Genomic DNA, 26,248 nt, shown 5'->3' on the forward strand with positions numbered 1-26,248 from the left:
CATCCTTCTCCTTTCCAAGGTCTTTTTCAAATTTGATTCTTTAATATTGTCTATCAGCTTTACCTCCAACTTTCAGCCATCTACAAACTTGATAGGCAAAGTTTTTATTGAAATTCACCCAATTCACTGATTAAAATGTTTAGAATTTCAGAATAGAAGACAAAGAATCACTTTTAATAGTGGTTCTAAAATTTTAGTGTGCAAAATAATTACCCAGGACATTTGCTAAACTTGCAGATCCCCAAGTCCCATTTCCAGAAATTTTGATTTAATAAGTCTGGGATGTGATTCCAGGAATGTGCATTTTTAACTAGCACCACATTTGATTCTGATGCTTTTTGTCCTAGGCTACAGTTTTAGACATATCTTCAAAATTTTCCTTTTGGTCTAAATTGACATTAACATGTTCATTTAATTTTAATAGGGTGCTTTTTTTTAGTACAGTGTTGGACACATGATTAATACTGAATGAATGACTGAACAAAAGAAAGAATGAAGGGTGGAAGCAGTGCTCAACTAATAATTCAGCTATATTTCTTCGTTTTAGTCACAAAGCCAATATGATCAGCTTTTTCAAATGTTTTGTTGTAATTGAATTATATTGTGTCTTTGATGTTTCCCCCCGAAGGAAAAAAAGAGATGTATTTTGCATGACCTTTTCTTAATGAACATATGTTTTCTCTTAGTGATCATTGCTTTCCTTTCTAAGTGCTCACAAATCATGTATTTAACTCTTCTGTCTAGAAATTCATTGAAAATTAAAAGGTGCCTTATATTTAAACCTAGAAATCTCCTGTTATGAATTCTTGCTTTACTTTTAAGAAATTAGGGCATATGTGTAGTGTTTTACTTATTTGCTATGCTTTAGGCCATGTTAGTTGTCTTTTATGTCTTAATATGTTTGCAGATAAATAAGAACTCAAATACTGGACACTTCAGCAAAAAGAAATGTCTTACTTTTTCCTAGAATTCGCATTTACAAAAACTTTCAAAATCTGCAGAAAGACTCAAAGAATATTACAGTGTTCTTAATCTAGAGCAACAATTGTTAGCATTTTGCTATATTTGTTTTTTTATATCTAGCAAGATATATAGCTAGCTAGATTTTCCCTTCCCCGCCTCCTGAACCAATTGGCTGCCATGTTATTTAGTCTCCTTTAGTCTAGAACAATTTTTCTGCACTGCTTTCTGCCTTTCAGAATGGATGCCTGAATTCTCTGATTATACTTCTTGGTTTTCTCTGTTTCTTTAGTTGAGTTTTGGCTTTTGAGCCATGTAAAGTTTTATATGTTCAAAAAATAAAATTAAAGAGGATTAAAAATAGCAAATTTTAAAATTTGTTCCTAAAGGGGAACTGGGGTGGCACATCACCGTGTTCATCATCAATTTTAGGGAAGCCAGAGAAGGCTAATCCAAAGTACAGAAGAGAGGGAAGGAAGGCTGGGCAGAAGAATACTCGACCACCGTGAAGGTTCGGGAACATTCAGCAAGGTCATCGGGGATTTCCCCAGATAAAAATCAGCTATCAGATCAGTCTCCTGCTCCCAGCAAGGGGCCTGCTTCAGTAACCCCGCTGGCTCTGTTATCGGCTGGGAGCATCCAGGGCAAGGCGCAGCCTGTGCGGTGCAATGCAGCCATGGGTTTCAGATCTCAGTCCCGGGGGCTGTGGGAGGAAACCTGAGGTGACTCTCAGGGTTGCCAAGTCAAGGCCCAGCCCCTTTCGGGGGTGGCTGGGTGATTGATTGCAGGGATATCAAGGACCCATCTCTAGCCCCAAGTCAGGGAAGATGTGGTGGTCCCCACTGAGGCTCTATCAAGATTTCATCGCAGTTCGACCTTTTGCTCTGCTCTGCTCAATCCTGTTTCCTTCCCTTCGCTGCCCGTGGGCTGATTTTAAGTGCACCCCCTAATAAACCGCCTGCGTGCCCATCTGCAAGCACTGCTCCAAGCTCTTATTACCCTGTTAACACGTATGTAATCCTCACAACGCTGAGGTGGGTGCTGTTAACATCTTCATTTTATGCATGAGGAAACTAAGGAACAGAGACTGGCTAAGTGGCTGCCCAGAGGAATTCATGCTCCTGGGAGGTAGCAAAGGCTTGCCTCAAACACAGACATGGTGACTCCCTGCCGCCCCCTTAACTGCCACTCACTGCTCTTCTCTGTGACATAGAGATTGCTGTTAGCATACCCAGTATCGTGGTCCTATTATATTTCCCAGATGCTTTCCTAAGCAGAAATGTAGAAACACTTCCTGGAGATTTAGCGTAGGAGGAGATGTGCCCTGATTGTGTGAAGGCAGGTCCAACCTCAATCTATTCATCCGCAGGGCTTTAGCTCCAACCTGGAGAACTAGCTTCACCCTGTAAGCTGCATTCCCCAGCACTCAGTTTTCCTCTGGCAACGTGATACACCTGCCACTCCCATTCTGCAAAAGGAAAGACTATGTACAGCACAAATACCAAAATGAGCGATAAATACTCTCCTCTTCCCTAAGACAAGAGCTAGTTCTTGTTTCCTGACCTATTTGACTGCACATTCAGAGCTTGTGTAACGCAGCTAAACTAGCCTACTTAGCATTTATGCAATCTGCTCTGTTTTCCACAAGCCCTTTAAGTTGTGACTTTAAAAAATCTTCTAAAAAAATAACGGCAAGGTCACAATAGCCATTTCTATAGGGAGACTGAGGAATGATCAAGACTCCGGTTGCAATTTAGGGTGGGGAAATCTTTCCACTCCGAGGAGCTTCTCAGGCGTTGGAAGGGTCATCAGGTGTCCCAGTTTTCCCTGGGGCTGATAGGTTTCCCAGGACATGGGACTTTCCTCTCTGAAACTGGGAGAGTCACAGGTAAACTGCGACAATCGGTCACCCTACAATGGACACTTTATGGCCTAACATTGCTATGTTACAGAAATATCTGCCCCTCTACTGTAACTACTTTGTATTATTTCAAAAAAATATTGATTTTTTTTTTTTTTTTTTTTTTGGCCTAGGAAATTCCCTATAGAAACTATGGAGATAAACAAAGAGAAAACTAAAAACCATTCACTAGCTCATTATGCAGAAGTCAATGTTTAAACCTTTCAACATCTTGTGTGTTTTTCTTTGCGTGTTTGTGTACACACATATTTTATACATCTAAAATTGTGCAGTAAGAACAATTCTGTATGCTGATTTTCACTTAGTATAAGCATTTTCCCATATCAATAAGTATTTTTTGAAAACACCATTGCTATTGATTGCATAATTTCCACTGAGGATGTACTACATTTTATTTAATCATTCTCTTATTGTTCAGCACTTAAACTAATTTTTGCTGTTAATGATAATTTTGCTGTGAAGATCTTTGGGTTTCTAATGGTTTATTTTGAAGTGGTTTCTAGGACTTTACTGGATGAAAAGTTATGGGCTTAGTTAAAGCTACTGAATCCTGTTTCTAAAATGCTTCTGGAAAAGGCGGTAAATCAGCAGTGTTAATGCCCACTCCACTGAACTCCTGCCAACACTGAGAGTTTTTTCAATCTTCACTCATCTTATAGATTTTTTTAAAAAAGTTATACTAGACAATCTTCATTTCTTTGTTTACTAATGAAGTCCAAACCTCTTTCATATCTTTCTCATTTGAATTTTCCTGGGAAATTGTTTGTGCATATATTTTTCCAGATAATTTATTGAGTTGTCATGTCTTCTCAATTTATGTGAACTCTTTACAGACTAACTACAATAAGTCTTTTTAGGTCATAATTGTTTCAAATACATTTTTGACTCACTGTTTGACAGATGTCTTAAAATATCCTAAAACTGTTTAAATGTTTATGCTCTTTAAGCAGTATTTTAAGCCCTGTACTCATATACATACGCACTTGTTAGAGGTTTATGCTTTCCTTTAAAAGTCTCTGATTTTTTTCACTTTTAGCCCATCTGTGCTGATTTAAAATTATTTGGTAATATTTGAAAAGAATATGTGCAATGCATATGTAATCATAAAGAGAAAAGATAAAACAAAATTACATGAGTCCACCACCCAACTTAAGGAGTGGAACACACCTAGTTCACGCACTAGAACATATACCCTGTGTTCCTCCCCAATCTCAGATCCCTAATTTTCCCAATATGGAATTGTCATCCTGCTTTTGCCTTTGTTATTTGATTGCTTTTAAAAAACTAGTTTTATTATATATGTTTGTGCCTCTAAGCATATGTTTAGTTTTAATATTTTTGAGCTTTACAAAACTAGATTCTTCTTTTATCTCTTCGTCTCAGTCTTGCTTTTTTTTCAGTAAGTACTGTGTATGTTTATCCATATTTTATGAGAAGATGTAGTTCATTCATTTTCAGCACTGGATAATATTTCATTTCATTTCTCATCTATATGTATGTATGTATTCATGGTGCATATGTACAAGAATTTCTCCTAGAGAAATATTATATTATATTGTATTCTTATTACATATATTATGTGGGAGTGGAATTGCTGGGTTGAAGTCGAAGTGCATGTTCAATTTTACAAGCCATTGCTAAATTGTTTTCCTGAATGGCTGTACTAATTACATTCCCAACTGTAGAATATAAGATTCCTGTTGCTTGACTTTCTTGCCAATACTTTGATATTTTCAAGTATTGAAATCTGGTAGCCATTTTTCACCCAGTAGAATTGCCCTCACTTTTAAGGCTTATTGGTACAAGTTCTTAAAGCCTGAAAAGGAGTTCTCAGAAACAAATCAAACCTCTTTTTATGTGGGCTTCTCGTTTCTCCTCGGGGTCAGACACTTAACAAGCTGTTCATAATATGCGATGCTGGGCCTAATGTTCAGTCCTTAGAAGAAAAGGCCGTATCAGCTGAGACAAGTGAACAGCAGACAGAGTTAGGAATTAGGAAGCTTGGGCTCTAACCTGCTTCTGTCACTGAAGCTTTGCAGGGCCCACGTATGAGTCATGTCCCCTCTCCGCATCCTATCTGCTCACTAGGCATAACAGAACTGACCTTCCTCCCAGCCCCGCCGTGAGGATGAAATCCTGTGTGGAGCACTTTGAAATCCTTGGATGAAAAGCGCGACAGAAGTGCCAAGTATGATTGTTACCCATGCCAGCCACACTAGAAGACAGCATAAAAATAGGAAGCAAAGAAAATTTCATTTTACAAAAGCTTCAGTGAGAAAATTGGCTGGTCAGAATGTCATTCCCTGGTTTTGGTTCACATACACGTTGTCTTTTATAAAATTACAAGAAAAAAATAATTGTACACATTTTTAACTTTGCCGAGAAGAAGCCCTTTGATCACCACCATCCCTGTGACGCCAGGTGAGTCCCTGATGCAGAAGGAAGATCGATACATGAGGAGACCATGTGGAATCAGTTCTTTGAAGTTGCTCACCAATTTCTGTTTTTCATTGCAAGGAATCGAAGCCATAAAGTCTGAGGGGATGTTACAGGTTGAGGATTAGGGAGTGTCTAAACCTTGATGTCGTCACAACATAGGATCCGAGATACCTCCGGCTGAAACGGAGACTGTGCTTTCAGAACTGGCCCAGCACCCAGTCTCTACTCCAATGCTCTCAGGATCCTGCCCTTAATAGGAGAACAAAAGAGTTGCAGATTTAAAAACCCAAGAGGAAAACTTTGCAACAACCTTTGTCATATTAGGAATCCCAAAATAAGGTGAGTCACACCCGTTAGTGTGCACCTTCATCCTAAAAATGACTTAGCTGTAGTTTTAATAGCTTATGTCCATCTTGGTATAATGCTATAAGTGAGTTGTGATAAGCTGTAATCACCTTTGCTTATAAATTGGATAGACTGTGGGAACAGTTGCAAACCACGGAAAAGATATTTCAAACTCTGAGCTTGCTGCCCGATATGACACGCAGAGAATTTAGAATAGGAGTTTTGGATGCTGTTGCCATGTCTTTACTGCCTGTCTTTTACACTGGAGTTTTAAAAAGTCAAAACCCGACAGGGTTGTTTGGTTGCTGCATCCCACTGAGAAGTTGAGAAAGTAAAAGGTAAGGGGGCGTAGCCATGGGCTTGTCAGGGGGATGTGAGTGACACGAGTCCACCCACAGCAACTGTTCCATGAAGTTATGAATCATATTGTACTCGACTTGTAATTTCCACCCAGGAAGGGAAAGCTGCTGAGCACTATTGAAATGTTTTGTTCAGAAGTTTCTCAGAGGGAGGGTCTTCATAGTGTTTTACAGAATAATTTGCATTCTAATCGGCATAATTGAATTATTGCCACAGAATTTGCATGGTATGGCTCCAGTAGAAATACTTTCCATTAAGAAATAAATACTCCTTAGAGGGGAAAAAATGTCCATCAACTGTAGTATCCAATCACACAACAATCTCTATTTATTCCTCTTCATAACCCCATGAGAAGGGTCATCCTCACTGGATTTTCAATTTCTTAACTGAAGAAATTAGTTGAAAAGTGGAAATCCAACCTGCTGATAGTTTCTTTATCTGTCCACACCTCATAATGGGTTTGACTGATTCTTCTATTTAAATTGACAGATTATTTACACCTCTGTGAATTACAGTGTTGCTATGGTCTTTCTTTCCTTTACATTTGTGTGTGTGCGTGTGTGTAGAACGTCTGTAGTCAGGCTAAAATTCAGATCCCATCTTTATAATTCTTGTTTGTGTAATACGAATTTATCACAACGGCAGGCTAGTGGATTATCATACAGCCTTGAAATATCACACTGATTAAGACAGTGGAGAGCCATAGGGAAATGATGGCATGTTAAGTGGAAAAGAATATGAAATTATCTTTGCCATGCTTTCAAGTACTTAAATTGTGCATATGGAAGCATGAGCTGAAAAAGAAGTATGGAAAAAAGAAACAGATGGTTGGTTGAAATTATGGGATTATGAGAGTTCCCTCTCCACCTTTTCATTCTTTTGTTTTCCATTAACACTCTTACAACATTGCCTGTGTAATAAACATGATATTAAAATTATTCAGCTGGGTGATTAACAATAGCCGAGATATGCAATCTACTTAAGTGTCCATCAACAGATGAATGGATAAAGAACATGTGGTATATATACACAATGGAATATTATTCAGCCATAAAAAAGAATGAAACCTGTCATTTGCAGTAATATGAATGAGCCTGGGGGCCATTCTGTTAAGTGAAATAAACCAGGCACAGAAAGACAAATACCACATTATCTCACTCATATGTGGAATCCAAAAAGTAAAAAGTAAAGGAGGTGTAGCCAATGGGCTTGTCAGGGGGACTTGAGTGATACGAGTCCACCCACGGCAGCTGGAAGTTGCTGGAAGTAGAGTAGACTAGTGGTTACCAGAAGCTGGGAAGAGTAGGGTGGGGAGTGGGGAGAAGTTGGTGAAAGGGTACAAAGTTACAGTAAGGCAGGAGGAAGTTAGATAGGAGTGACATAGCAGTTATAGTCTGGGCGTGGTGGCTCACACCTATAATCCTAGAACTTCAGGTGGCTGAGGTGGGCAGATGGCCTGAGCCCAGGAGTCTGAGACCAGCCTGGGCAACATAGCAAAATCCCATCTCTACAAAAATTTTAAAAAATTAGCCAAGCATGGTGGCACGTGCCTGTGGTCCCAGCTACTCAGGTGGCTGAGCTGGGAGGATCACCCGAGCCTGGGAAGGTCCAGGCTGCGGTTAGCCGTGATCACACACTGCACTCCAGCCTGGATGACAGGCTTAAACATTTTTGAAACCCCATCTCAAAAAAATGAAAATAAAAAATAAGAATAGTTACAGTTAGATAAGTTCTAGTGTTCCATTGTGCAGTAGGGTGACTATAGTTAATAAAAATTTATTGTGTATTTCAAAGCAGCTAGAAGAGAGGAATTTGAATGTTCTCAACACAAAGAAATGATAAATGTTTGAGATGATGGATATGCTAAATATACTTATTTGATCATTAAACATCATATACAGGTATGGAAATATCACGTGTACCCCATGTATATGTACAATTATTATGTATTGATTAAAAATAAAAGAATAAAATTATATTTCAAAAAAGTACTTGGTTACAAGAGAAGATCTATCATAAAACGAATAAAGTTTAATGAACAAAGGACCTGAGTTACAGGTCCTTTCCCATGCAGGGCCCCTGTGAAAGCCTGGGTTGCTAAGAGTGATAGAGTTCCAGGTGGAGAGAGGAAGCTGGGTTACAATCAGGAAACATTTCTATGTCAGCATTTCGGGTAAATTGCTTAAAGCGATCTCAGAAGAAAAGGAACTAATTCTCCAGCACTCCTGTAATTTGTCATGATATAATTTCTCATTCTAAGTAAATATTCGCTTTCATGCCTAATTTTGTATTTGCAATTTTGCATTCTTCTTCTTAAAGAGGGCTCCCATAATTGTATAAGCCTCATGCCTCACAAAACCTGAAGGTGCCTTTGGTGAGATGGATCATCAGAACACCAGCTGAGCACCTCGAAGTGTGAAATCTAGCATTGGATTCCATCCCTGACTTTTCCTGAGAATCACTGTGAATGCGCTGGACAAACTGCTGCTGCGCTGGGTGCTCCCTGTGTCATCACACTTCCTCATTGTACTTCTGGGTCCTCCGAAGCTGTTCCCAGTGCTTAATCACAAGAAAAGCAGCTCCAAATACTAGTTCAGAAACTCAGGTAGAAAGAGATCTTAAAGGTTATGTCCAGTCACTCTTCTGATGCTTGGGTCTTCTCTTCAGGAGGCATCTGGGCCTGGGCTTGGACCCCTTGCCTCAGTCAACCTATTAGAAAGGTCTTTTCTTGTCTTGAGTCAAAACCAGTCCACTGCTACTGGCCTTGCTCTGTACTTCCAGGCTCTATAAAAAGTGTCTAACCTTTCAGATGAGTATGGCAGAGGAAAGCGAGAAGAAAGAAATTTTAGTTGTTCTTCAACTTCCCAATTAGGCATGCCGTTAGGGGTTTTTAATATGGTGCTTGATTTAATCTTCTCATTAACTTTCTGTAGTAAGTATTATTATTTTATTCTAGGGGTCCCAGATGTAGCAAATAAAAATAGAGGATGTCCAGTTATATCTGAATTTCAGATCAAAACAAATAATTTTTAAAAAAACGTACACTCCCAAAAGTGTGAAATTAATTTGTCCTTGGACAAGAGATATGGAAATGTCATGTATTTTACCTGGAAATCCTGTTACTATGCCCATTTTTGGAGCTGAGAAAACTAAAGGTCGGAGCCTAGGTAAGTAGTGGAGCTGGAATCTAAGCCCAGGTCCTTGATTTCAAAGCACCACCCCATGGCCCACAATATCATACACTGATTTAGTATCTGCCTCCTACCTACCCCCAAGAAAAATGTGAAGTTAATTTGTCTTTAGATAAGAGCTACCAAAGTTATAAAAACAAAAGAAAACAAATGTATTCACAGCTAAGAGAAGACAATCTCCAGGAAACTACTGCTTCATTTATTTGACACTGGGCAGAAGTTTTGGTGAGAAATCAGCAAGATCATAGCCTGGAGTGAACACTGGAGGCATGAGATGTCCTTGAGAAAGAGGCTACAACAGAGGGTGGAACACCTCTTCTATTAAAGCGGCTGTTTTCCAGAGTCTCTGGAAAGCTCCCTCCTTTGTCATGGCGGTGGTGGGGAAGGGCAGGCTGGGACCCTAATGCATGACTTTCCACCTGGGTGTTACTGGCATCTGATGTCCTAATCATATTTCCCTGTCACCTCTCAGTGCTGATTTACTTTCTCCTGCCATTCTACGTGCTGCAGAACTAATTGCCTGCCTAATTGCCAAAACTAATTGCTGTGACATTCATTGTTCATCTGCTCCTTTCTCCGGCTTGAGCTCAGGCAGGTGGCTCCCATGAAGGCAAGGGTGGAATTATTCCTGCTTTGGGGCCGGGATGCTTCAGAGTGATGGCCCAACAATTATCTTCCTCATGGAGGCGGACCAAGGAATCACCTTCCTCACTGAGCAGGGGACAATAATTCTTGGCAGGGGTTCACCTTCTTCTGGTGTGAGATTGGGTAGCTTTGACAGATTGTGAGTCAATTAAATTGTACTTTTCAGGGAGTTCCTCTCTCCCATTTAGAGATTAGGATTAGATTTGTTCATTAGGAAATTGACCCAGAGAAGTGAGACAGCTACTTGCTGACCACATAGCCCATTCATGGCGAAGTTGAAACTGGGGCTCAGATATCCCAATTCATAGCCCAGGATAATTTCTACTGCACCACACCACAACTGTTGCAGTTGGAATAATTACAGTTTTATATTTCCTAATAAACTTTTATTAAACCACTATCGAGTAGTATGTCTTCATTGGTAGCAAGAATAATAAATATTTATTGAGTTGTTATGAATATTAAGCCCACTTTTTTTTTCATGTAATCCTGAAAAAAGGCAAAATGACACAGATGCTCTCCATATCCTTATTTTATATCAGGGAAAATGGAGGCAGAGGGAGGATGGTAACTTGCCCAGGTCTGACGCCAGATCCCATCCTCTTACCCCTACAAGGCCACGTGCAGACTCCTCCTGACAGCTTCTGGATTCTGATACACAAAAGAACTTGTGAAGATGATTTGAAGGTTGGAGCCGGAGCAACGTGAAACTAATCAACCAGATTATGCAAATTATTATGTAAACTCCTATTATTGAGCCAGGATTCATGACAGTCCCTTTCTTCCAACACTGCTGAGATAAAAGCAAATGGATTGCAACACTAGCTTGGGATGAATTCAGGGAGCTTGGAAAGAATTCCTGGGATTTTCTGGGCAGTGGAAAAGACAGTGGGTTGGGAGTCAGGAACCTGAAGTTTAGTTCTGGGTCTGGCACTAGGTAACTCCGTGGCCCTGGGAGGACCTAGTGCCTCAGTTTCTTCAACTGTGAAATGAGATAAGACTCCATGCTCTGGAAGACCCCTGCCATTCCAGGCATCTCGGATGGCATGTCCAAGATGGAAGCACACAATGACAGAGGCTTGTAGTGACCTTCAGGACAGCTTTGCAGTAGCTGTAAATAAAAGTCTTATTGTTTGGTTCTTGGTCTTTCCCCCCTGTCAGTGACAGGAAGAATAATAAAAGCAATGGCACTATTGTGTGAAATAAGTGTTTTCTCATCCAAAAGAAAACATGACATATACAATAGCAAACCATTTGCAAGCTGAAAAAGTAATTAATTGTATAAGTCATTGAACATGATAGGAAAAGTGAATTATGATAAAGGAGGACTGAGAGTTAACAAATGAAAATTTTATTTAAAAGTTTAAAAAGACAGTTTTTTAAAAAAGGAGAGCGTTGAAAGGTGATTAACCTACAGAAAGAAAGAACTATTTCAAACATATTTAAAAAGGCACAATTAGAAGAATACTGGAAAAATAAAAAGAAAAATTCAGTTTGATCTTGGGGGGCGGAAAGCTGTCTTCATGAAAAACAGATTTTGAAGTACTTTTGTCATCAGCTTCCTTTCAATTCTTCTGGTTAATTTCATGAAGGCTGTGTGACCTCTCAACTTCCCAATGTTTGTAGGAGGGGAGGGTGGTAAGGTGTGAGTGGAAAAAAAATTAATTTTCAAGGTATGGGATTTTAGAGTAGAGACTTCCTTAGCAGGATGGACCGTGACAGGGTGTTAGTGATGGGAGAAGCGGGCAGAAGATATGGATTTGAGGCCCTGACGTACTCTGCCTGCTGTATGATCTTGGACAAGTTCGACCCCTCTCAGGGCTTCAACATCTTCTTACCTACATGAAGCGATGGGATTGAACACCTCTGTGGCCCTCTCTAGTCTATATGTTTGCATTTCTAACAGTATAGTATGATTAAAAAAAATAGAAAGTCAGTGGTCTTTAGGTTACTAGTCAGGATGAAACTCAAAAAAATCTATTTTTAAAATTATGAGTATTGGGTGTGGTGAAAATATTCATATTTGGGGTCAGAGAGTTTTTCTAATAGAATCAACTCTAGAGTATTCAGATTTGCTCTCACTCCAAAGAGGAAGTGAAGGCAAACTCTGCTTTCTCCTCTGCTGCTTTCTTTGTTCATGGGAGTGTGCAAATTTTTCTGGCAACACAGAAGACTGAACACAGGAAGCCTGAACCCCGTGAAGCCATAAGGCTTAGCATGGGCGTGGGGGGTGATCAGCCCTTCGTCTGTCATTCAGAACTCCATGCTGCAACACAGAGGGGGTAAAAAACCTTCTGCTCCCTGTTTCAACCTCAAGGGCAGAGAACACAGGCCGAGTTGCTGTTCTTGTCTCACAATCTGGAGGCCAGAAGTCTGAAATCAAGGTGTCGGCGGGGTTGGCTCCTTCTGGGAGCTGTGAGGGAAGTATCTGTTCCCGGCCTCTCTCCTTGGCTTACAGATGGCTGTTGATATGGTTTGGCTGTGTCCCCACCCAAATCCCATCTTGAATTGTAGTTCCCATAGTCCCCACATGTCATGGAAGGGACCTGGGGGGAGGTAATTTAATCATGGGGGCAGTTACCTTCATGCTGTTCTCGTGAAAGTGAATGAGTTCTCAGGAGATCTGATAAGGGGACTTTCCCCATTTTACTCACTCAGTTCTCTTCCTGCCACCACTTGAAGAAGGACGTGTTTGCTTCCCCTTCTGTAAGTTTCCTGAGGCCTCCCCAGCCATGCTGAACTGTGAGTCAATTACACCTCTTGCCTTTATAAATTACGCAGTCTTGGGTATGTCCTTATAGCAGCATGAGAATGGAAATACAGCCATCTTCTCCATGTGTCTCTTTGCATTGTCTTCCCTCTATACGTGTCTGTTTCTGTGTCCAAATTTCACCTTGTTATAAGACACTAGTCTTATTGGATTAGAGACTCTAATGACCTCATTTAAATTTGATTACCTTGGTAAACACACTATCTCCAAATAAGGTCACATTCTGAAATGCTCGGGGTTGGGACTCCAGTAATATCTTTTTGGGGGGAGACACACTTCAGTCCATAACATACTACAAGAGAAGGGAGCTGCTTATCATTGTCCGTTACCTGGAATCAGTTCAGACGACCATCATCTTCCTACATGCAAAGGAGAAAACAGTTCACCTGGTCATTTTTGCTATGGCAGGAGGAAATGTCAATACCAAACCATTGGAGAAGGTAGCTGAGTCATTCAGTTGTGGCAGCAACCACCTTTCTTCCCTGCACCCCCTGGCTAGGCTGCTCCATGTTGGGAGGCAGGGTGTTCAGTACAGCCACCGTGAGCTGAGTGAGGGCTTCAGCTGCAGGCTGGAGTGACCCAGGGAGGAACTGCCGCCTATCAAACGGAAACACCTGCCACAGAAGGTTCACTGAAGCCTGAGAAAATAAAGGTCAAGGGCTCTGGGCTGTGCCGCCACCAGTCTCCAACACTATTCTGGGGCAGAATACACCTATTGGCTCACAATGCTGTGAAAGAAAACAAGAAAGTCATGATGGTGAGCACAGCCCTACAGAGGTAATGAGCCACTGGAGTAGTTCTGAGGCAGGAGCCAGAGGAGCTGCGACTTAGAGGCAGTCAGGGAGTCGGACTGGGGTCATGGGAGAGACTGGACCCAGTGGTCTAGTGGGTCATCTCATTCCAGATATGTGACCTAAGACCTGCATGTGTGTGCCTGTGCATGTGTGTGGTGTGTGCCTATGTGTATGTGGACGTGTGGATCCATATATGTGTGTGCATGTGAGTATGCATGCATGTGCATGTGGGGGTGTGGGTGACTAGATGGGGGAACATGGGGAAAGGGAGGGAAAAGAGAGGGTTAAAACCATGACAGGATAATAAGCATCTGAAATACTTAACTACAACAAAATGTTCTGAGGCTTTGTACAGCCATATTTTCCAAACTGCAGGTTGTGGCTCAGCAGTCAGCTGGGAAATCAATTTACCCATGCAGAGGTTCTTAACCTGGGGTCTGTGGACACTGCCCTCTCCCCACAAGAGGCCCAAGGATAGAATTGTATTTCAATATCATTGATTTCCTTTGTAAGCCTACGAGTTTTGCTTTATGCCTTTAAAAACACTCCAAGAAAGGATCCATAGACTTCATCACATGGGGTAGAAATGGCACGCACACACACACACACACACACAAGCGCATACACACACACAGATACACATACACATACACACACACAAACACATACACACACACACACACACACACACACACACACAAGATTAAAAATCTCTAGGTCAAAACCAGCATTTTAAAAAGTTGTTAAGATAAATAGATTATAAAGAAATTTTAAAATTTGAGCTATGTATGTAATGAGGGTATTGTTTTGTGAAACTTTTGTTTTAGATATACAAATACTTGTGTATGTAAAATATACATATGTATATGTGTGTGTACATATTTATGCACACACATATTTATTTATTTTGTGATGGAGTCTTGTTCTGTCACCCAGGCTAGAATGCAGTGGCATGATCTCAGCTCACTGCAACCTCTGTCTCCCAGGTTCAAGCGATTCTCCTGCCTCAGCCTCCTGAGTAGCTGGAACTACAGGCGTGCACCACCATGCCCAATTTTTGTATTTTTGTATTTTTAGTACAATTACTAAAAATAAAAATTTACTAAAAATTACTAAGCGATTACTAAAAAAAAAAATTTTGCTAATTTTTGTGTTTTTAGTAGAGATGGGGTTTCACCATGTTGGCCAGGATGGCTTCAATCTCCTGACCTCGTGATCTACCCACCTCAGCCTCCCAAAGTGCTGGGATTACAGGCGTGAGTCACCCTGCCTGGCCATTTATTTCTAACTGTAGAGCATGGGGCAAAAATTTGATAGCCACAGTTCAATAGCCTACTGGACATTAGGGTAAAAGATTTAAAAACTTTTTTTAAAAATTATGAGTGAGGAATGTAGTGGGCCATTTGTGTTTTGGATTGGAGGGCTCTGCTCTTAGGCAGACATTTGACTTTTCACTCAGCATAGCCACATTCCAGCCAGTCTCCCAGGGAATGGTGATAAGCTGGTCCTGACCATGCCTGTATGGCTACAGCCCTCTCTGCCTTGTTGAGGCCTGAGTTAATTTGAAGTGTTGCAGAGACGTGTTGATTCCTGCGGCTACAAGGCTCCTGGAAGTGTCAGAGGCAGAGGTATTGTTTCCTGGGAGGGGTGTCTTCCTGTGCACCGCTGGTGTACCACTAGTGTATGCCTGCCCGGAAGTTTGTTGTTTCACACTCACAAGGCCACCTGAAGAAACAGAGAGAGGGTCTCCCACAGAATGGGGCAGCAAAAGAAGTCAAGCAAAAGTGAAGAAAAGAGAAATAGGGGACAGAGAGGGGAGCTGTAACAAGTGTTCAGGAAAAGGGGGGTCAGATAGGAGAGAGAAGCAAAGAGAAAATCGCAAGTGTATAAAGCAAGTGGCCGGGACTTGCTGAGCCGTAGGTGTAGTAAGAAGCTATCGCACCAACCCGTTAGCTCCCCGCAGGTTTCACAGCATCAAGGATGGGGAAACCGAAAGAAAGAAAAGGCAGTTCAGCAGGAAAGATCAACAAAGACAAATCCTGGGACGAATCCAAACTGCTGTTAGAATTGAACCAAGCAAAGATACGACCACCCATATTAGCGACCTGTTGCTTAGTTTATTTTAAATGAAACTCATATTTACTTGATTAATTTAGAAAATCTGAGATTCACTAGAGCAGGAACTGTGCCTTCCTCGGTTCCTAGATCAGTACCAGTTACATAGTGAAGGCTTAATAAATATTTATAAAGGAATGTTAATGAATCAGCTGGTAATTGATATGTAAAATTGCTTGAAATTATAAAATAATAGTGATAACTAAAAGTAATACAGTGCATAATAGTATAGAAATCAACTTCATGGTTATCTCATTTAATCCTCACACAGTCCCATCAGGTATCACCATGATCATCCGCACCTTAAGATTAAGACACTAGTTCAAAGCCACTCTATGATTTGTGCCTGGGATTTTAAACAATATTCTCTGATGCAAAAGCCAACATAGCACTTTGCCTCTTTGGGCATGTTATATATGCCCACTCATGACGAATGCTTTGTATATTTAAGTAGGCATATCCATAGTAGGTATGGGTATCAGTTTGGATTCTCCAGGAAGCAGACAGCCCGATGAAATTAGGAGTGTATGAGGAGAAGGGGGTCACACCTGGGAAAGATAAAGGGCGACTGATCAGGTTGGGGTAATGTATTAGTCCATTTTCACACTGCTCTAAAAAAATACCTGAGCCTGGGCAATGTATAAAGGAAAGAGGTGTAATTGACTCACCTTTCCACATTGCTGGGGGAGATCCATACTTAGAATCATGGCAGCAGACAAAGAGAAACCAAGGACCTTCTTCACATAATGGCAGGAGAGAGAAGAGCCAGTGAGTGAGGAAGTGCCACACTTTTAAAATTATCAGATCTCGTGAGAACTTCCTTACTACCATGAGAACAGTTTGAGGGAAACCTTCCCCATTATCCAATCACTTCCCACTAGGCTCCTACCTTAACACCTGGGGATTACAACTCAAGATGGGATTTGGGTAGGGACACAAAGCTCAGCCATATCAGACAGGATGCTGATGTGCCACTTATGAAAGGAGAGGCAGAAGGAAGCAGGATGGAGCTGGGAGTGCCTCAGTCCATAATGTAGATCTGATGAAGTCTTAGCCAATATAATGGAAGTCCTATAGCAAAGACTGCCTGCAAAATAGCCTCACACTGGATAGAAATGGCCTGGCCTGGCTGTGAACCTCCATGCTCAGGCAATGTCTGGGTCTGCCTAGGATGTGCATGACCTTGGCTTGAAAGTTAAGGTGCATTCTACAGGCAGTGTAGCTGGATGCTGTCAGCTAATTGCACATCTTGCAACCGGACAGCAAGTTCTTCCTTGAAGGGAGAAGCAAGTGGTGCACCTCATGACTATATATGTTTACAGTTTTAAAGACATGACATTTTAATACAATTCCCACTTAAATACTTTAGCTGGCTGTTGTTTTCTTTACTATACCCTGACTTTCTAGTTAGTGAACTATAGCCAACATAGAGACCAAATGTCCCAGTTTGAAAATACTAAATTCCTACCTACAGGGTTAAGAGAAGAGAAGGGATTATGCTAGATTGAGCAATTAAAATTTGATACACTGGATCAGGTCAACTGTTACGAAAACACAGGTGCTGCCACTCTATTTTTCACATCCCTGGCGGACTTGGCCGATTGATCACAGCACTCTTCCTTATGAGTTGTGTTGTCTGCCTCAAAATTATTTTCAACGTTGTGATCCAGACAGCCATTCCCAATCTATCACCATTGGCACCTAAGATGAAACCAATTTATCATCCCATCACTAGGTAATAGGGGGGAAAACACAGGTTTTGGAGCAGGTGTGTGTGCCCAAATGCTTGTGAGGGTGCTAATGAGAGTGTGAGATTGAGGGAGATGTAATGAAAATAAACACTTGAAGTTGTTTATCAATTAGAAGGTAGGTTTTAATTTTTTAATTAATAAATCTGTTTGAACCCAGAATGCCTTTTTCCCAGAGGCAATATTACAAATAAGGATTATATACAAAAGTCAGCATCTAAATCCCTACCTATGTATATGTAACTATTAGTGAATTTGCTTTTGTATCCTAACAATAAACTCAGTGCTCATTGACCTTAACATATAGGGATTTATTCTTTCTCCCATAAAACGAAATCCGTAGGTAGGCAACTATCAGCATACGTTCAGGCTTTTAGCAACAGATCTTTGTGATTCTGTTGCTACTTTCTTCGTAGTTACAGAATGGCTGTTGTTTCAGGCATTGTCTTCAATATTATTTGGAGGTAGGGTGCCCCTATTCATTAGGAAATTTAAAACTCAGTAAGTAGTCTCCCCCAGAAGAATTCCATGTACATTTCATGTGCCAGACAGGATAACATGACTGTCCCTAGCTTCAAGAACGATGGGCAAACCACATATTTTATTTCCCAGCCTCTGTGCTGGGAGGTAGCAAGGGAGAAGGGGTTAGACACAGCTTTTAGATAGTTTGCCAATAGTGAATGGTACTTAGACCTAAAAATAGCAGTACTAGTTTTCTAGAGGTTAAAATAATACTCGATCTTTTCAGGCATGAGCAGAAATATCCTGCGTTCACTCCTCTACTACTCACGTCCACTTTCTAATAAAAAGAATTTGATAAATGTAATGAGCATGTCTGTATATTTGCTGGGTGAGTATGGATTCTACATGTTTGTGCTTTAGCAAAATAATTCCTACTTTGAGTTTCAATAGACTTATGTCTTAAAATCTAGTCATTGGATGGCTTTAAGCTGAAATGCTGTTGATACATTACTATTCACTGTAGGATTAACCTGACAACCCACCACAATTTAAATGGGAATTTAAAAATTAAATTAACAATGAGTTATAAAGAAAGGTAAGAATGGCAGAAGTGAAAATCTCCAGCCCACTAAGGATAACATTCAAAATGTATAGCATATTTACTAAAAATTACAGAAGTTCCAAACTATCTCCATGTCTCTAAGTGAGTCACATGCCAGAATTAACAGTTCTTTGGTGCTCTGCAATCTTCTTAGAAGAGTACAGAATTAAGTCCTTGGCAAACTGTAATAATGTGTTAATTTTAGATCATTATACCATAATGTAGTAATCCTTAGTAAATACTTAGTAAGTTACTAGAAAGTAGCTCTTCATCATATGCAAAAAATAAAATTGAAGACATTGCATGTCATTGGCTTCCAAGAATTGAAGAAAGGAGATTTTAGAGTCAGTTTCTGGTTCATCTATAAGACAGTGTGTTGGATCACATTGTAAAGAATTGTGATGCACAGATGAGAGCACTAGTTTGAAATCGACAGCTGGATTTGAATTTCCATTCCACCTATGACTGCTCAGAACAAGTCTCTTAAGCCCTGCGTAGCCCAGTTTCCTCATTATTAGACTGGCAACTACTAACACAGAAACTATTCTACTTACAGTATGTTTGTAATTGAATCTATTTGTTGGAAATTCCAAAGTGACTAAGCTTGCCATCAGAAATACACTTCCAGGAACAGGAGCATGAATCAGTTTCTCAAAGCTTTTAATAAAAGCTGGTGTGCTTGTTTATATATGTTCAATGCCATATCTGTCTAGGTGATAAAATAATGCTTGGTACACAGAAGACACTAAAATATATAGCTTTTGAATGAGTGAAGGACATTTTCCCCCAAATTATTGTCATTTGTCATTTGTCTCTGCTGGAAGTCTGTGGGGGCAGAGAACTGTTCTCCTTGGGGATCTCCTAAGTGTCCTGAGGAGGCCCTTAGGAGCCACAGCCTGCATTCTTGTTGCCTCAGCCCTCATGTGGATGTGAACCAGACTGGAAGAGGCGTTCCCTTTGCCTTCATGCCACAGTTTCAAGAGCAGAGTCTCTTCTGGCAGCTCTTAAACTTCTCCCATGCTAGCCCTCCCCGGAATGAACAGGAGGCTCCTCTGCCCATCTAGTGTCGAGGTGTCGACTCAAGAAAAGTCATCCTTTGTCTTCGTCTTCCATTCTCCTGCTGATATTGTCCATGGGCACAGGCGCAGCACTTTTGTATGTTGCACGATTTGCTCTTTGCCCTTTATAATCATTTCTACCATTGAATAATTCATCTTATATTGGTGTGAAGAGTTCCTGTGTCTCTCATCACTTCTAGTTTTTAAAAATCTCTTCTGTTTCCATGGTAATTGTATATATCAACAAGGACTTTGAACACTCTCCATTTTCTTGGATTCATCGAACCTGATGTGGTTAATAATGCTTGGGAAAACTTCTCAAAAAAAGACTCTCACAAACACAGCAAAATGCACTGATGGTGAACAGCACAGTTTTTTAGTTCAAAAGGCAACATATACATTCCATATCATCTGCTGGTACCATGTAGTATGTTCTCACAGGAGAGCTTGGGATATTACCTGTGACTATCCACAGGTTGAAAGTTGGTAAGCAGAAGAACATCTGTAACTAGCCTACTTTTTTCTGCAGGTTTGTTGGGATAAAAGTTAAAGTGCTCTAGTGCACTGTAGCCTATAAAATGTTATCCTTTCTGTGACTTGTGCCCCATTTCCACAGTGCCATGTAGAGACACAAAGAACAGATCTTTGTCCTCAGGAAAAGTGGAAACTCAGAGTTGAACTTTCTCCTCACTCCAAACATCACCACACACACACACACACACACACGCACACAAACTCCTAAGAGCTGGAGGCAGGGACACAGCAGGAAGGATAGTATAGACAAAATTTCTAGTTGCTGATCACTTGCTAACTCTCTTCATTTTCACAAGAAAACACCTCCTGGCATTTGCTTAATGGAAGGCACCTTTCTAGTCAGTCACTTGACAAGTGTTCTAAATTGGATTTTAAAAGGACAGAGGTTGAGATTAGGGTTAGGGATTTTTATTACATCTCAAAGTGCCTGTATAAATTACACAGTGGGGATTTTCAGTTGAAAGCTTTTCCAGATAATAAACAGGAGACTCATGTATTGGCATTTTTGTAATGCTATAAGAATGAGGAAGTGTAGGTGCTGGCACGTATTCATGTAAACAAAAAGCGAGCGATGAATTTTTACCTTGAGTTTTAGAATCACACTCTTCTAAATAATTTACATATAAGGAGAGATCATAGAGATAACCTGTAGGAAAACAGAAAGATGAATTTTTTTCCAGCTAAACTTGTCTTGCTGCATAACTATCTTGGGCATATCAGATTTTATAAAGATACTTTTCCTCTTACATTTCACACTTCACTTTCACTATCGAGAAGCCAAGTGGAGGCATTTTCCCTGATGAGTGGGAGTTGTAAGGACTAGCTCAAGAGTAGAATAGGCTTAGGCAAAACTATAATGTAGGTGAAATCATTCATGTAACCTGAATCCTCTTTTAGTGTCTTGAGCCTGAGCCCTGTCTCAATTCCCAGAACCCCAAAGTTCTGCAGACAAAAAGTTCCCCATAGAAGTGGCCTCGTGATCTTTAAACAGAGCCCTGGGCTTAATCTTCCTTTTACTGCCATCTAACATTTAACAATTCTACTATTCATTTCCTCAGGGCCTCAGCTGGTGGACAAGCTAATGTGTGCCAACATACCCAGAGTTCTTATGATCTAAAAGTGTTATCCTCCTGGGTAAGTGGTAAGTGGTTTGCATTTCAGCAAGGATAAATAAATGCCTTGGTTCAAAAGAATGACAGGATAGGATTGTTAGAAATATTACTTCCTCCAGGAAGCTTCTGCCTCCCTCTACCCTCATGGATTAGAAGTTCCTGGAAAGGCTCCTAAGTAAAGCGTGCTTCTCCTGTCATGGTACTTGGCACTCGTCATTGACAACACTTGTTGAATAAACTCTGTGGGTTCAGCCCCATGTGTATTCATATACATGTACTGTTATATTAATTCCCACCACCCGGCTCCCTGATGGAACACTTGCAGGACATTAATAAATACTGTCGATTGAAGAATGAACAATGCTAAGGGTGTCAGGAACTCTAGATAGATAATAGAGTGAGGGAGAGAAAAGCAGTATTTGAAGGCCAGATGGCTTTCACTGATGCTTCCTACTTGGTTATTTTATAACTGACAAACCTCTGAAAATAACACTTAAAAGTAATAGTTTTCAGTATCGCTTTAAGTGCTTTAGAATCACACTCAGCATTGGATGTAAATAGTTAAGGAGGGTAGCCTTGATCTGCTACTGCCATAGGTACGTTTAATATACAGAAATTACACTGAAAGTGTCACGGCTTTCTTGTTTTACCCAGTGAGAAAATCCACTGCTCAATTGAAACCAATGTGGAAATTACTCCTTCCATCAAAAGGAGCAGAGAATGAAAACAAAAACGACAAAATCTCCTTAGCTCCACAGTGATGACATAGAATGTTCAGATAAGAAAGAGAAAGAAGGCTTTGGGAAAACAACAATAAGAAAGTATTTCAATGGCATTCCAAGTAAACAGTGACTAGAGTTTTGGCTCAATGTACCAGCAACACAGTGATAAGGGCTCTCCTCAAAGCAAAGTGAACTTGGAGCAAGTGAACGAGGAAACACTGAGAACAAGGGTGGGCTGAGAAAAACGCATCCTCTTAGAGCGTGCAGTGAAGGCTCAGCTGAACTAATACGAGGAAAGGAAAATTTACCCCAGACTGTAGATCACTCTGTTAACCTCTCTGATGGGAGTCTTCTTCAGTTGTTAGTGAGGGGGAGTTGTAGGTTTATATGATATCTGCATTGTAATACAACACAGAGTTTAGCAATGCACTGTGGCTAAGACGACTGTGTAACCAACTGGATGTAGTTCTCAGTGATAGCACACTCGGTCACTTTCAATTCTGCTTTTCTTTTGTTTTCCCTTTTTCCTTCTCATTTTCTTTCTCTCTTTCAATCATACTTCAAGTTAAAGAATCTCCTTATATGCTGCCATAGACAAATATATATGAACCACGTAGACCAAGAAACTAGGTAGTACACAAAGTGGCCAAACCCAGTAAAAGCCTATAACTTCTACACATTTTACACATACACACACACTGCACTCATTTAATTCCCTCAACACCTCTACTCTGTAAAAATTTTATGCCTCCCCTGCTTTTGGATTAGTAAACAAATTCAGGTAGGCTCAGTCATTTGACCAATGACAACTAGAACATGGAGCATGAATTTGAAGCATCAGAGTCTGTACCCTTTTCTCTGAATGTCTTGGGAGATAATTGGTACAAAGTACATAAAAATGAATATTGTCATTATTGTGTACTTAGATAACAAAGCAGTGTCTTCATTCCTAATAGATTGCGGCTCCCTGCTCAGAAAGAGGACATTTTTTAAAACTACAAGATACAACTGAGAGCTTGGAAGCTATCCATGCATAAGTTTTAAAACTCAGCAGCTTCATGGTTTCCCTCTTCTGTTGGCCTGGCCAGTGGACACAGTGGTCACGCTCCTGGCATGGAGATGTCATTCACGGTAGGTGTTCTTGAATTGGAGCCCAAGGCTCCAGGATTTTTGTGGGTTCCTCCAGAATCCTACACTCCTTATACACTCCCACAGGGTGCCTGCCCAGGTGAGTGGCATGCTTCATGGTATCCTTTCAGATTCTATCACTAATACTTCTCCAACCCTGACTTACAATATAACCTGAGGCAGGATTAGAATGTTGGTACATTTTAATTTGCTCCTATGCCAAATCACAGTGCTTATATTTGCAACTCTGAGAATTGATGGGGGCAATAAACAGATTTAGAATTCACATGTGTGAGCACCACGAAATACTTTGAACTTCACTAAATGGGGAAAATACAAGACATTACATTTAGAAACTGTTTAGGAGGAGTAAATGGAGAGAAGCAACATTTTTGCTTAAAAAAACAACAACATCACAACCCCTTCATTATGTGCAGCATACAATTTAACAGGTGTGTGATTTATTCATGTATTCACAGACTCACGGACCAACCATTCCATCACAGCACTATTGTCTGTGAAGCAAAACACGTTTACAACAAACTGTATCAGCTCCTCAGAGAGACTGAATCAGCCCATCTAAAAATCCTTTGCTTCTGATTGAAAAAGGGGTTAATAATCATCAAACTGATGAACATAAATAAACTTTACCTCAGTAAAGTTTCCATCTTTGGATTTCTGGGTCATCTTGAATCAGTGCTTGATATGAAAGGGGGAAAAATAAAACTTATGTATTATTTTTAGTGGATAAATGAAATATAATTGTTTCTCCATGTGTATCTAGAATTACGGCCTTCTTGAGAAAAGTACCATAGTCCCTCCCTTCCCTGCTCACTCATCTCTTTTCTTGGGAGAAAGATGGTTTTTCTGATTGGTGAGACTGGAGAAAATTTGATACCCACTCTCCCAAATTTCTTTATCTCACACAGTTAAGTGTTGATGAGTCATTTCTCTTTTTCTTTAGCTCTCTCAGACCCAAGTGTTACCAGTGAAGGGGTGTCCAGGTTCTTGGTGCTTTGAACAAAGAATTGGACAAAACTCACAAACAAAGCAAGAAAAGAATGACACAACAAAAGCAGAGATTTATTGAAAATGAAAGCACACTCCACAGGGTGGCAGTGGGCAAGCAAGCAGGTCAAGGGCCCAGTTACAGAAATTTCTGGGGTTTAAATACCCTTTAGAAGTTTCCATTGGTTACTTGGTGTACACCCTATGAATATGAAGTAGTGGCCTGTGATCAGTCTGATAGGTTGGAAGGGACAAATCAGAATGCAAACATCTGATTGGTTGTGGAGAGTGACCAATTAATACTCCTATGCAAATAAAGACTTTTTCCACAACCAACCTGTGAGAGGGGACCGATCAGAGGTACTTTCATTTTTTCACCTGTGATGCAGAAAATGGGCGGCAGGGGAGAGGTGTTGCAAAGGGAGTAGCCTCTGGTCCTTTTGTTACTTGAGCACTTGGGTGTGGGAAGTTGGGGTTTTCCTTTTGATTTAGTTCTAGGAAGTCAGCATGAATCAGCCTTAGATTCCCTGCCTCCAGACCCTCCTGCCTCACAAGTGCTCCTAGGAGCTGTACGTGCCTCTCTTGTGTTCCCATGTGATCAGCTCGTTACGGGTGGGTCCTGCCAGGTCTCTCGTTCTTGTCTCTCCACTTCAAGATGGCTAGTAAGTCCTGGTCCAGTGAGTACCCAGTGCAGACATAGAGCAGAAGTGAAGTAGCTCCAGTTGCATTTCCTGAAGTTTAATAAAGAACCCTGTGCTCTCTGTCCCATTACCTAAAGCTGATATTGTGCTTGGAACGTGCAGTGTTATCCAATCCATAGCTTTACCACTTCTAAAGTTGATACCACCCTTTGATCCTCTGCTTGCTCATTTTGCCAAGTTCTTAACTGCATGGAATTGGAAGTTGAGGGCTGGATTATTGATTTTTCACCCTGCCTCCAAACTCCAACAGAAACCAAGGGTTCCTGAAGAGGGGTAAGGCAGCAAGAGGGAGACTGAAACTGGGGCACCAGAATGGAATGTCTTTGAAGTGTGTGTTTGCCTAAGGTGTGTGTAGAGAGAATAGCTACTTTTCAGTTTCTGCCTGCCTTTAATACATTACAATGTCCTAATTAAAAACATTTAAAAGGCTACATTGGAAAATGATCCCTGAGGCTAGAATGCTGTTGGCACAGTGAAAAGGATGCAATCAATAAGTAAACAGACAATGTCAACCCGAAGACCTTTCAGAACAACATGTGTACTTGAGGGAAACAAAATTAGAAGTCCCTTTAGCCTATTTAAATATTTTCCAAGATCTTTGTTAAATTTCTAGTAACAATATTTCTTCCTTTGAACAAGCATTGTATGTTTGCCTTTGACTGAGAATGGCCTAGGCTAGAGACCATTTGGTATTCAACCTGTGACTATTTTAGTGTGGGGCTGGATCCCAAAAATTCATGCTCGATGAAATGATTTTCACTTACTGAGATGAATTTACTTTTTCTTCCTTCAGCAGTTCATCAATCTAATGGAAGAAAGAGTAGCTATCACAATAATGAGAATAGACTTCTAGGAGCATGAGCCAATGTCAATACTTTATTTAATAATGTAAATTCTATTACTATATATTTGGTCTCAATCCAAATTTGCTTTAAATTGAGTTTTCTTGCCATTGCACACTCCTATCTCTCTGAACACACCACACACACACACACACACCACACACTTGTTTTATTGTGTTTCATTTTATTGCACTTCTCAGAGAATGTGTTTTTTGCAAATTGAAGATTTGTGACAACTTTGCATCGAACGAGTCTATTGGCATCATTTTTCCAAGAGCGTATACTCACTTCCTGCCTCTGTGACAGCACTTTTTAGCAATAAAATATTTTTAATGAAGGTATGTACATTGTTTTTTAGACGTAATGCTATTGCACACTTGACTAAAATATAGTGTAAGTATAATTTTTATATGCCATGAGAAACTTAAAAAAAGTGGCTTACTTTATTGCAATATTTGCTTTATTACTTTGGTCTGGAACTGAACTCACAATCTTTCTAAAAGTATGCCTATATAGTTTTTCATAACACAGATATCACATTTGACCATATCCTATTGTTACTGAACAATGTTGGTGATAACATTGATGATATCAATCACTATTACTGGTATCATTATCAACATATCAATAAACATTTTTAGAACATTTTGAAATTGTCAGCTGGGTTTTGGTTAAAGTAAATACTTCTTGTCTGATATATTATATTCCAAAACAATAACAGTAACTGAAACTATCAAAGAAGATATGCTTTTCAAAGTAACATATTGTCATAATGTATAAATACCTAAATTT

The 26,248-nt window shown here is 40.2% G+C and overlaps 1 protein-coding gene across 10 annotated transcripts in view; it reads left to right on the forward strand.

Annotated features, from left to right (window-relative positions):
• Window positions 1–12,520: 12,520 nt before the first annotated feature.
• Window positions 12,521–26,248, forward strand: part of HHLA2 (HERV-H LTR-associating 2) — a 254,259-nt gene continuing 240,531 nt past the window's right edge. For 7 of the 10 annotated variants that reach the window (XR_004060032.1, XR_004060031.1, XR_004060026.1 and 4 more), the window contains exons 1-3: window positions 12,521–12,603; window positions 21,002–21,077; window positions 22,734–22,908. The gene's annotated coding sequence lies outside the window, so the exon portion shown is untranslated. The other 3 variants (XR_004060027.1, XR_004060028.1, XM_030940651.1) reach the window with 3 other exon arrangements.

Source organism: Rhinopithecus roxellana, chromosome 1, assembly GCF_007565055.1.
Source record: "Rhinopithecus roxellana isolate Shanxi Qingling chromosome 1, ASM756505v1, whole genome shotgun sequence".
NCBI lineage: Eukaryota > Metazoa > Chordata > Mammalia > Primates > Cercopithecidae > Rhinopithecus > Rhinopithecus roxellana.